This window comes from Schistocerca americana, chromosome X (genome assembly GCF_021461395.2).
Source record: "Schistocerca americana isolate TAMUIC-IGC-003095 chromosome X, iqSchAmer2.1, whole genome shotgun sequence".
NCBI lineage: Eukaryota > Metazoa > Arthropoda > Insecta > Orthoptera > Acrididae > Schistocerca > Schistocerca americana.
Window position 1 is genome coordinate 541,450,451 of NC_060130.1, and position 12,865 is coordinate 541,463,315.

Consider the following 12,865-nt stretch of genomic DNA (forward strand, 5'->3'; position numbering starts at 1 on the left):
CAGTCTATTCCACGTAAACACAGCCCACACCATTATTTAACCACCTCCAGCTTGCACAGTGCCTTTTTGACAACCTGGCTCCATGAATTCGCGTTGTCTGCGACACGCTCCAACCCTGCCATCAGTTTTTACCAACTCAAGTCGGGACTCAACATACCAAGCTACGGTTTTCCAGTCTAGGGTTCAAATGATATGGCTTCGAGCCTAGAAGAGGCGCTGGAGGCGATATCGTGCTGTTGGCAAAGATACTAGCATCGGGCGTTTGTTGCCAGAACCCATTAGCATCAAATTTCACTGAACTGTCCTAGCAGATACGTTTGTCGTACGTCCCACATTGCTTTCTGCGGTTATTTAACACAGTGTTTCTTGTCTGATAGGACTGAAAACACTATGCAAACGCCGCTGCTCTCGATTATTAAGTGAAGGCCGTCGGCCACTGCGTTGTCCGTGGTGAGAGATAATGCGTGACATTTGGTATTCTCGACACACTCTTGATGCTGTGGATCTCGGAATACTGAATTCCCTAACGATGGAATGTCGCAGGCGTGTGGCTCTAACTACCAATCCGCGTTCAAAGTCTGTTTATTCCCCTCGTGTTGCCACAATCATGACGTAACCGTGTTGAATTGTAACACCTGCACACAAAGGCAGCTCCGGCAATGCGCTACCCTTATATACCGTGTGTACGCGGTGCTATCGCTAGATATATGTGCACGTCGCCATTCCATGACTTTTGTCACCTTAGTGTGTAAGGCAAGAAAGATGGGGCCAACAAATGTTTACCTAATTTTCTATGTCTGCTGTTGGCACCGACTCATCGAGAGCAAGAAACGTACATTATCTGATCAAAAGTATACGGACATCTATTGAAAACGAGCTCCTTGTCCAGACCGAGGAGGCCCAAAGGATGTCCACTAGCCGCAGTGTCATCCTATGTCTTGTGACGTCATGCGGATGCGTTATGGAGAGGCATGTGGTGAGCACACCGCCCTCCCACAGACTTCCCAGATTGTGGAGCCTACTGTTCAGTCAAATAGTCCTTAGTTGACCTTACGAAGCTGACTGCACCCCGTACCAGTCCTCCCACCAAGAACAAATCCTTGGTAGTACCGATAATCGAACCCATGTCCTCCGCAGGGAAGCCATCTATTTTGTTCTCTCAGCTACGAAGGTAGACATATGGACATCTATTAAAGAACATAAATATGGCATGTGTCCACCCATCTCCTTTGTGACTGCTTTAACCTTGCTGGGAACACTTTCAATGAGGTGTCTGAATGACTGTAGAAGAATGGCAGTAAATTATTCTTCAAAATGGAAAGAAAATTCTTTTGTAGCAAAGATATTTGAATAATACTTTTATTTAACAACGAACGGTTTCGTTAGAGGCTTGCTGCCATCATCTGATCTCAGTACATTAAATAGATTTTCATATCAATCACATAGTGCGAACACATTCCACTCTTGATACAGCGTAAGGACACTGGTGTGTCAGTAAAACGAAGATGAAGGTATAAAATATACACATAACCTAATATGTTCACTGGAGTGACGTAGGTGTAAAAGGTACTGTCGTCCACTGACAACATCAAGACAGGAACTAAACAGTTGACATATATGTACTTTAAGTTTCCGAAAATCAGATGATGACAGCAACCTTGTGTCGAAATTGGTCAGTGTGAAATAAAAGTATTACTCCGGGATTTGCCTTCCAGCAATTCAAGAGATCGCTCCCAGCACATCTATATTCTTCAGGAGCCGAAACCAGAGGAGGAACTGATGTTAAACACTGGGGCCTGAAGCAAACTCGAAGATATAACCTATCTCAAAGAAGTTTCATTGGCTTCAGGTCGGGCTCCGGCCAGACCAACCCATGTTGTTGTTGCTGTGGTCTTCAGTCCTGAGACTGGTTTGATGCAGCTCTCCATGCTACTCTATCCTGTGCAAGCTTCTTCATCTCCCAGTACCTACTGCAACCTACATCCTTCTGAATCTGCTTAGTGTATTCATCTCTTGGTCTCCCCCTATGATTTTTACCCTCCACGCTGCCCTCCAATACTGAATTGGTGATCCCTTGATGCCTCAGAACATGTCCTACCAACCGATCCCTTCTTCTGGTCAAGTTGTGCCACAAACTTCTCTTCTCCCCAATCCTATTCAATACCTCCTCATTAGTTATGTGATCTACCCACCTTATCTTCAGCATTCTTCTGTAGCACCACATTTCGAAAGCTTCTATTCTCTTCTCGTCCAAACTGGTTATCGTCCATGTTTCACTTCCATACATGGCTACACTCCATACAAATACTTTCACAGACGACTTCCTGACACTTAAATCTATACTCGATGTTAACAAATTTCTCATCTTCAGAAACGATTTTCTTGCCATTGCCAGTCTGCATTTTATATCCTCTCTACTTCGACCATCATCAGTTATTTTACTCCCTAAATAGCAAAACTCCTTTACTACTTTAAGTGTCTCATTTCCTAATCTAATCCCCTCAGCATCACCCGATTTAATTTGACTACATTCCATTATCCTCGTTTTGCTTTTGTTGATGTTCATCTTATATCCTCCTTTCAAGACACTGTCCATTCTGTTCAACCGCTCTTCCAAGTCCTTTGCTGTCTCTGACAGAATTACAATGTCATCGGCGAACCTCAAAGTTTTTATTTCTTCTCCATGGATTTTAATACCTACTCTGAATTTTTCTTTTGTTTCCTTTACTGCTAGCTCAGTATACAGATTGAATAACATCGGGGAGAGGCTACAACCCTGTCTCACTCCTTTCCCAACCACTGCTTCCCTTTCATGCCCCTCGACTCTTATAACTGCCATCTGGTTTCTGTACAAATTGTAAATAGCCTTTCGCTCCCTGTATTTTACCCCTGCCACCTTCAGAATTTGAAAGAGAGTATTCCAGTTAACGTTGTCAAAAGCTTTCTCTAAGTCTACAAACGCTAGAAACGTAGGTTTGCCTTTTCTTAATCTTTCTTCTAAGATAAGTCGTAAGGTTAGTATTGCCTCACGTGTTCCAACATTTCTACGGAATCCAAACTGATCTTCCCCGAGGTCCGCTTCTACCAGTTTTTCCATTCGTCTGTAAAGAATTTGCGTTAGTATTTTGCAGCCGTGACTTATTAAACTAACAGTTCGGTAATTTTCACATCTGTCAACACCTGATTTCTTTGGGATTGGAATTATTATATTCTTCTTGAAGTCTGTGGGTATTTCGCCTGTCTCATACATCTTGCTCACCAGATGGTAGAGTTTTGTCATGACTGGCTCTCCCAAGGCCATCAGTAGTTCTAATGGAATGTTGTCTACTCCCGGGGCCTTGTTTCGACTCAGGTCTTTCAGTGCTCTGTCAAACTCTTCACGCAGTATCTTATCTCCCATTTCATCTTCATCTACATCCTCTTCCATTTCCATAATATTGTCCTCAAGTACATCGCCCTTGTATAAACCCTCTATATACTCCTTCCACCTTTCTGCCTTCCCTTCTTTGTTTAGAACTGGGTTGCCATCTGAGCTCTTGATATTCATACAAGTGGTTCTCTTCTCTCCAAAGGTCTCTTTAATTTTCCTGTAGGCAGTATCTATCTTACTCCTAGTGAGACAAGCCTCTACATCCTTACATTTGTCCTCTAGCCATCCCTGCTTAGCCATTTTGCACTTCCTGTCGATCTCAGTTTTGAGACGTTTGTATTCCTTTTTGCCTGCTTCATTTACTGCATTTTTATATTTTCTCCTTTCATCAATTAAATTCAATATTTCTTCTGTTACCCAAGGATTTCTATTAGCCCTCGTCTTTTTACCTACTTGATCGTCTGCTGCCTTCACTACTTCATCCCTCAGAGCTACCCATTCTTCTTCTACTGTATTTCTTTCCCCCATTCCTGTCAATTGTTCCCTTATGCTCTCCCTGAAACTCTGTACAACCTCTGGTTCTTTCAGTTTATCCAGGTCCCATCTCCTTAAATTCCCACCTTTTTGCAGTTTCTTCAGTTTCAATCTGCAGTTCATAACCAATAGATTGTGGTCAGAATCCACATCTGCCCCTAGAAATGTCTTACAATTTAAAACCTGGTTCCTAAATCTCTGTCTTACCATTATGTAATCTATCTGATACCTTTTAGTATCTCCAGGATTCTTCCAGGTATACAACCTTCTTTCATGATTCTTGAACCAAGTATTAGCTATGATTATGTTATGCTCTGTGCAAAATTCTACAAGGCGGCTTTCTCTTTCATTTCTTCCCCCCAATCCATATTCACCTACTATGTTTCCTTCTCTCCCTTTTCCTACTAACGAATTCCAGTCACCCATGACTATTAAATTTTCGTCTCCCTTCACTACCTGAATAATTTCTTTTATCTCGTCATACATTTCATAAATTTCTTCAACATCTGCAGAGCTAATTGGCATATAAACTTGTACTACTGTAGTAGGCATGGGCTTTGTGTCTATCTTGGCCCCAATAATGCGTTCACTATGCTGTTTATAGTAGCTAACCCGCACTCCTATTTTTTTATTCATTATTAAACCTACTCCAGCATTACCCCTATTTGATTTTGTATTTATAACCCTGTAATCACCTGACCAAAAGTCTTGTTCCTCCTGCCACCGAACTTCACTAATTCCCACTATATCTAACTTTAACCTATCCATTTCCCTTTTTAAATGTTCTAACCTACGTGCCCGATTAAGGGATCTGACATTCCACGCTCCGATCCGTAGAATGCCAGTTTTCTTTCTCCTGATAACGATGTCCTCTTGAGTAGTCCCCGCCCGGAGATCCGAATGGGGGACTATTTTACCTCCGGAATATTTTACCCAAGAGGACGCCATCATCATTTAATCATACAGTAAAGCTGCATGTCCTCGGGAAAAATTACGGCTGTAGTTTCCCCTTGCTTTCAGCCGTTCGCAGTACCAGCACAGCAAGGCCGTTTTGGTTAATGTTACAAGGCCAGATCAGTCAATCATCCAGACTGTTGCCCCTGCCACTACTGAAAAGGCTGCTGCCCCTCTTCAGGAACCACATGTTTGTCTGGCCTCTCAACAGATACCCCTCCGTTGTGGTTGCACCTACGGTACGGCCATCTGTATCGCTGGGGCACGCAAGCCTCCCCACCAACGGCAAGGTCCATGGTTCATGGGGGGGACTGATGACCAACCCATATGGGCAATGTTATTGTCCACAAACCGTTGTCTCACAGCTGTTGCCTTATGATAGGCATGTCATACTCATACAAACAGACATCGTCTCCGAACTGTTTCTATACTTTATGCAGTACACAACGCTGTGATATGCGTTCATTTTCTTCGACATTTAGCGGTTTCTTAAGCGGAATAGGGGGAGCACAGCCTAACCTCGAGAAACACCTCCACGTCATTATACCACCTGCTCCTAATTTCAGTGTTGCCAGTACGAACGATTTTAGGTAACGTTCTCTAGGCTTTCGTCATACCTAAACATTTCCATCGGATCGTCAGTCGTTTGCAGTCGTCCACTATCTAGTGGTGTCGCTCTCACATCACCTTAAGCTTCGCTTAGCATTGACTGTAGAAATGTGTTCCTTGCAACGAGCTGCTCGACCACTGTACCTCATTCTTTTTAACTCCTTTCGGAAGCTGGTGGCACTTTGGAACTCAGGAGTGATTTCCTTCGCTGATTTAAGGCAATTTTTTGCTACCACGCTCTGCAATGCTAGACGGTCCCATTCCGTCAGTTAGTGAAGTCTATCAGGTTGTGGTTTAAATGTGATAGTTCCTTCGAGTTTCCACTTCACAAGTGCGTCACCAACAGTCGACTTGGGCAGCTTAAGAATGGTTGAAATGTCCACGATGGATCTGTTAGTCAGGTGATATCTAATGACTACGCGTCCGAAGGGACTGTGCTCTCGTGACCCACCCGTTCTCCTGTCACTGCTTCTCTGTTGACAATATAGTACTCCCCCTCTATTTTTTTCCTACCAGCCTGGCCGGCATCTCGTGGTCGTGCGGTAGCGTTCTCGCTTCCCACGCCCGGGTTCCTGGGTTCGATTCCCGGCGGGGTCAGGGATTTTCTCTGCCTCGTGATGGCTGGGTGTTGTGTGCTGTCCTTAGGTTAGTTAGGTTTAAGTAGTTCTAAGTTCTAGGGGACTGATGACCATAGATGTTAAGTCCCATAGAGCTCAGAGCCATTTGAACCCACCAGCCTGCCTATCACGACATCTAGTCGTCAATTTCGCATTGCATAGTGGTGTCCGGATACGTTTGTTCAGATATAGTAGTCACATTACTAACAGAGTCAGGTACAGTTACCACTTTGCGGACGTATTATCGCCGGCCGAAGTGGCCGTGCGGTTAAAGGCGCTGCAGTCTGGAACCGCAAGACCGCTACGGTCGCAGGTTCGAATCCTGCCTCGGGCATGGATGTTTGTGATGTCCTTAGGTTAGTTAGGTTTAACTAGTTCTAAGTTCTAGGGGACTAATGACCTCAGCAGTTGAGTCCCATAGTGCTCAGAGCCATTTTTGACGTATTATCAGAACATATGCAGGCCATATCAGAATGGTTCAAATGGCTCTAAGCACTATGGGACTTAACATCTGAGGTCATCAGTCCCCTAGAACTTAGAACTAGTTAAACCTAACTAACCTAAGGACATGACTCACATCCATGCTCGAGGCAGGATTCGAACCTGCGACCGTAGCGGTCGCGCGTTTCCAGACTGAAGCGCCTAGAACCAATCGGCCACATCGGCCGGCGAGGCCATATCTTTATTGGCCTATTTGGCCAACTTGGTGTGCCGATCCTCACCGTGCTCTAACTAACATGTAGAAGCACTACTCTGTTGTTGCATGAGGTATTATTTTTCTTCATGTCTCGCTGCCTCGGTTAATAAGTACTCCGGAAAAATGATCAGTCTGTGCCCTCGACATTTCACATCATCTGACATGGAGAAATATCGGCACTCCCCGAACCACACTACACGCCTTTGGTCGGCTACTGACTGTAGTCTGATTAAAATTACTTGAGAGTCGGCATTTCTCACGTTGGAGCTGCCTTCATCCAGTCAAAGCGCACAACGTCACGCCCGAACTGTTCGATGTTGCCAAACTGCCACAACAAACGGTCAGTTCACTACTAATTCGTTGTTTGGCTTTTTTTCTTGATGTGTTTGGACCCTAGTACTAGGTCTGGGATTTTTATTTCACATTTCATCATACGTGATATCCACATCAAAAACAATACAGGCAAAACGATGGTAACGAAATACGCATGTGGTTCATACAAAGCGCTAACCAAACTCTACTGGATCCCGTCACGAAGGAATCAAAGAGATTAGCTGTCAGTGGGCATTGATTCACATCAATGGGAAAAGTTGAAAATTTGTGGCGGATGGGAATTCGAACCTTAGTCTCTTGCCGCTACATCAGTAGTCCGTGGTAGAGGCCGAGAATCTGAGTCTAACGGGAGGCGTGCTAGGTGGTCCGGGCCGTTGTTGTGACACTCGCCGCGTCAGCGATACTGTGCGATTTCCGTGCACCACGGTCAGTTGTGCTACGTTGTGGTAAATCGCAGTGCTTATTGCAGTGTTGCAGAGATTTCTACGTTTATTGAAATCTGAAATATGACACCGTAATGGTCTACTTGAACAGAAAAGATACTTTGAAGTTATCATTTGATTTCAGTTATGCCCGACCCAGGCTACATGAAATCGAATATTGGTTAGCATACAAAGTAAAACTTTATTTGGAGGATGTAATTGAAATACATTTTTCGATAGTGAGTAGCGTTGTTTTTGTCAAATTCAAGGATGCTAACTTATGCGACAAAGTAGTTGAGTCCTGCGGAGTAATTATGAAATTTAAACGTTGTGACGGGAACGCATGCGAAGTCTACCATAACACAGGCAGGATTTGCAATACGGACGCTCAAGATATTCGAACTGCCATTCGAAGTACCAGCGGAACACATAAATGCAGTGATAGCGCCGTACAGTAAAGCCCTCACAAGGGAACCTCCCCATCGCACCCCCCTCAGATTTAGTTATAAGTTGGCAGAGTGGATAGGCCTTGAAAAACTGAACACAGATCAATTGAGAAAACAGGAAGAAGTTGTGTAGAACTGTGAAAAAATAATCAAAATATACAAACTGAGTAGTTGAAGGGAAGATAAGCAACAATATGGAGAATAGGAACGCAGGAGCGCCGTGGTCTCGTGGTAACGTGAGCAGCTGCGGAACGAAAGGTCCTAGATTCAAATCTTCCATCGAGTGTAAATTTTAATTTTTTATTTTCCGTTTATGTGACAAACACTTATGTTTTCATCACTTTTTTGGGAGTGATTATCACATCCACAAGAAAACCTAAATCGGGCAAGGTAGAAGAATCTTTTTACCCATTCGCCAAGTATACAAGTTAGATGGGTCGACAACATATTCCTGTCATGTGACGCACATGCCGTCACCAGTGTCGTATAGAATATATCAGATGTGTTTTCCTGTGGAGGAATCGGTTGACCTTACGATCAAATGTTTTCTGTTCCCATTGGAGAGGCACGTCCTTTCGTCTACTAATCGCCCGGTTTTGCAGTGCGGTCGCAAAACACAGACACTAAACTTATTACAGTGAACAGAGATGTCAACGAACGAACGGACAGTTAATAACTATGCAAAAATAAAGAAAGTAAAATTTTCAGTCGAGGGAAGAATTGAACCAAGGATTTCTCGTGCAGCAGCTGCTCACGCTACCACGGGACCACGGCGCTTCTAAGTACACTTCTTCCATGTTGTTGCTTATGTGGCCCATGGACTACTCAGTTTGTATATTTTGCTTATTTTTTCACAGTTCCACACAACTTCTTCCTGTTTTCTCAATTGATCTGTGTTCAGTTTATCAAGGCCTATCCACTGTGCCAACTTATAACTAAATCTGAGGGGGATGCGATGGGGAGGTTCCCTTGTCAGTAATGTAACCGAAAGATGGTCCAACGCACTCAAGTTCCTAGTGCGCAATGGAGTGAGACAATTATAGGTCGATTTGCACAAGCATGTACCATCGCACACCTGAGTCTGTGATTACCGAGGCATCGTTATACTGTATACGACGGACATGTGCGGGGCCGCCACTCTCCCGGCCACGTCCGCACTGTGTTTACGGCGGCGAGTGGCGCAGCCAGCTGGCGAGGCGCCGAGACCGCAGGCTGACTGCGCTGCAAGCGACTTACGCTGCGGTTGCCCGCTGACAAGTCCAGATCCAGAGCTCTAACGTGAATACGGACAACAGTACGACCCAAGAAAAAGCCCAGAGAGCGATCACTGACACAACAGAATCGAGACCACCCGAACCGAAGGAAATCGTAACAGTTGTAATGGTTTCAGCACAACAGACCCCGCCGCAATTCCTCAGCTGTTGAGAATAATGTTATACAAGAACCAATTGTGAATAAGCTACCTCACAATGAACCGATTCTTGTATTGAAACCGACATCTTATAAGAACACGAGCGAAAACTTGACACGCAACACCACTCTATTAGGAGACTTGAAGAACTGAAAAAGGAAACCTCAGACAGCAACCGGTGAAACCCAAACGGCAATCACGTAAACAGAGCTCTAAACATAGAACTGGAACAAAAACTCTCACGTACCAAGAAAATTCTCGAAACAAATCGTGGTAGACGTCGGAATGACAGACATTCCAAACCCGAATGAGGAGGTACATATGAACCTGGCCACTCCAATTGAAAAACCGATGGAGACGTGGGACCACCACGGACCCGAAAAGGGGCGTGCGCGGTCTGATGACACTGTGGTACCACGCTCAGTGTAAACAGGATTGTTTCCGACATGAAGTTACAATCTCTAAGGGAAGAAAATAGCAGATGTTTACGGATATGAGGCAGTCTTGAACATAGGCAATGAGTATGGAAAGGGACTATTGTTCAAAAAAAGGCATACCATGTACAGCAGAAGCTATACTTGAAACTGGACGCGGAAAAACTGCAAAAATATTTGCTCTACTTCTTGATAAAGTGTATGCTCCCTTTGCATCCAGCGGGAAACGTGCAAGGAGTAACCTGTTCCGGGATGAAATTGTCGCATTAACAACGGATGCTCGATTGAACATAATTTTTGGTAGTGATTTTAACTGCGTGTGCGTCAAGAAGATCAAGATTCGAACTTCAATTTTTGCGAGGAGCTATTGTCGTTAACTAATGAATTAGATTTTATAGATACTCGGTGCCATCTTCGTCCACACACACACGAGAATACACGTATGTATCCAGTAGTTCAGCAAGCAGACTAGACAGGCTGTATAATGTAACAAAGGGCTTTATCCATAACGTAAATGACTGTGAAATTTAGCTCATTAACTTCTCGGTTCACTGCTCATTTCACATAACCGCGCATCACACTAAACAAAAAACTTTCCTGGGAAGGGGCGCATGGCAGCTAAATGTGTCACTTTTGGAGGACCCAAAATTAAAACAAGGTATCAGCGATACATGGTAATGATGTCTTTGGACGCAATACAGATATTCAACAAACATCACAGGGTGGCTACAGTTTCTAAAACCGAAGGCAAAAAAATGGCTCGTATGGCAGTATTGGGAAACCAATGTTCTACCCCACTCTGCATTGTTGACAGATGTATCGACGATGGCGGCGATGACGTCATCCAAGTTGGCGGATTGTGGCGGGAAGTATGAATTTTGGCGGGAACATGGGGCAATTGGTCAACCTCCACTAACATAATCCCCCTCCCCTCCCCCAGAAAAATGGCGGGAAGTTCAAATTCCAACAGGATAATGCATCACGCCATGGTTATCTCTACTAACCTAAGAAAATCATGGTAAGATAGGTCACTTGGACTACCTCCACTAACCTAAGTCATAAGACCGCTATTTCTTCCTATGAACTGGCGTTAAGTTTGAATTTTGGTGGGAAGATAGGTCAATTTGCGTATCTCTACTAAGCTGAAAAAATGGCGCGAAAGAAAGGACACTTGCACTACCTCCGCTAACCTAAGTCACCCAACCACCACCTTTTCCTAGGGATTGGTGGCAAAAGAATGCAGCCTGCACTGGGCTGGTGGAAAGAGGAAGGAGTGTTCTTTATTGATTTTGGAACACTTTATTTATGGATGGATTTCTATCACAGTGATACAGAATACACGTTCTGTCATGCCACACAGCATACAGTCCTGCAAACTACTCCTCAATAACTCTTGTATAATGCTCTACACACGAGCCTGCTAATTGTAAACTGTCAAAATAACGCATTGCACAGCCTCCAGACATGCAAACCACTCGTGTATAATGCAATACATTTACGTCCAGAGAGCTAAACGACTCGTAAACTGTCAAAATAATAATCCATCTAAAAGACTCTGCAAACAAGCTTGCAAATCGTGAACTGTCGAAATCATGCACCAGTCTTTCTTTAAACAATTAGAGACAGCATCACCATCCAGTGTGTTCGACAGAAGGGCCGCACTCCAACTGACCTAGTATACAGTATCACCACCAGAGGGCGCTGACGCCCGTTTGGTGATGTAATACACGATGGCAGCCATGACATCAGCTGATGACACAAGTACTGTTATCCAAGATGGTGGAAAACAGTGTAGGTAACGTGAAGGTAACATCAAACGTGGATTTATAAAGCAAGTAGGCTATAGCTTTTAACATGAATACTTGGGTCTCCCTGCAGAACCAGGACCGCTTGTGACAGTAACATATGGTAGTTGTTGTGATCGGGTTTTTTAACATATGAGATGATTCTAAGACACAGTGGTATCACTCACAAGAAAAACTTATGAGACATGTACACCAATCGCTGATTTTCTCTCAATATTATTATGTACCGCAGGTAATCAGTTATTGACGAAGTATTATACTTAGTATGAGGGGGTGTATGGTAGGTTCACCTCAAGCATCAGGCTTATAAAGTATGTGTTTGTGTTCTGACATATGCAAAGGAAATGACTGTGTCCATTCATAAGTAAGGTGTGGATTTGACTTCTGGTACTGTGGCAGCAAAGGGAAGAGTATGCCAAGTCATAAGAATGGTACTGATATTTCTATTTCCAGAACCATAGCCGTCAACAGAGTGTATTTCCGATACTTTGCTCATTGTCGAAGGATGAAATGTATATGACCGATTTCTTAGGATGTTTGATTCTACCCATGCGCTGGTGACCTGTGTGGGGGTGATTTACATTGCCCTTTAACGGTAGGAATTGTCAGTATTGAGAGGCCTGTTGGAATGTGGGAATGTAGATGAAATAAGGTGTTGCCCTCTAGAGTACCAAATAATACTTAGTATGTGTTGGATAGCTTTCGTGATCGCGTGGAAATTTGACAAAGAATATGGAGGTGCGTGTGTGCTGGACCATTATTCCCTCCCATGTAAATTGTTTGGTTGACTGCTTCTGCACATTTCGCTCCTTTATTTAGTTGAGAGAAAATCGATTGCGTGGTTTACATCTAGCATATGGAAGACATGTTTGCCGGTTCTCTAGACGAGAAACATCTTAGTTGACCTTGTAAATTATAGGGATGATTTGGAATCTGTTACATCAATGAGATAGATATTCATGGGTGGAAATATCAGTTTTCGTCTGTTTGTTTCTAGTTACTCTGTGGTCTAGAGCATGGTCCCACTAGTTAAAGTTTCGGGTTTGTATAGAAGTAATTCCCAGTCTATATCTTCGGAATTATATTGTGTGAGCGATCAGTAGGATACTGCAGTGTGTGAACCATGCAAAATAGTTATGTTCTTGTAATCCCAGAGTCTGGAGATGGGTGTAGAAACGTGAGCCAGCTGGCAGGACCAGACCACCCACGTTTTTACTGGGGGTGGGGGGGGGG

General features: G+C 43.9%; 1 protein-coding gene across 1 annotated transcript in view; it reads left to right on the forward strand.

Moving 5' to 3' along the window:
• The window catches only part of LOC124556143 (glycine-rich cell wall structural protein-like), a 139,865-nt gene that overhangs the window by 669 nt on the left and 126,331 nt on the right, over positions 1-12,865 (forward strand). The gene's annotated exons all lie outside the window — the stretch shown is intronic.